General features: G+C 34.9%; 1 protein-coding gene across 1 annotated transcript in view; it reads left to right on the top strand.

Moving 5' to 3' along the window:
• LOC106108707 (ryanodine receptor 44F) overlaps positions 1-637 on the top strand; it is a 100,506-nt gene that overhangs the window by 77,247 nt on the left and 22,622 nt on the right. The gene's annotated exons all lie outside the window — the stretch shown is intronic.

Raw genomic sequence — 637 nt, 5'->3', positions numbered from 1 at the left:
AATTTACACTAAATAAATGCTTTAGTGTCGATTAAACTAGTGATTCTCAAAGTAGACCAGGTAGAATGGACAGGCCATAATCTTTGGAAACAAAATTGAGGTTTAAACCCATTTTTTGTAGCTTTCGTTAGTTTTTTTTAAACAGCATATTACATAATAAATCCAAACTAATAGGATCCATTTTTGTGCTTGTTTTACATTCCAACCCCCCTAACTTCAAATAAACCAGGTTTCCATGGTAGGCAACGCATCTGCAATTGCGAATGTTTATGGGCAGCGGTCGCTTTCCATTTCGGTGGATTCAGGAGGCTGCTTGCTCGTTTGCCACCTTGTAATATAAAAAAAAACAAATACAATATTTAAAGGTCACACGGGCAAAGTTTGAGAACCACTGGAATAAACGAACGAATGATTTAGCAAACATAATACTGTTAGCCATGATACAAAACTATGTTTTTCGCATTTAATTTACATATAATTTATGCTTTATTAATGCTAGATTATAATTTCATGTTCATTTCTCTTCACAGATTTAATATACTTTATGATTTTACTAGCTTTCGCCCGCGACACCGTCCACGCAGAACAAAAAACAAATGCAAGTAGCCTAAGTGTTCTTCCGGACTATCCTCTACAT

The sequence above is a fragment of the Papilio polytes genome, unplaced genomic scaffold (genome assembly GCF_000836215.1).
Source record: "Papilio polytes unplaced genomic scaffold, Ppol_1.0 DF821400.1, whole genome shotgun sequence".
NCBI lineage: Eukaryota > Metazoa > Arthropoda > Insecta > Lepidoptera > Papilionidae > Papilio > Papilio polytes.
The sequence above is the reverse complement of the archived record's forward strand: the minus strand, read 5'-3'. Positions and strand labels throughout refer to the sequence as shown.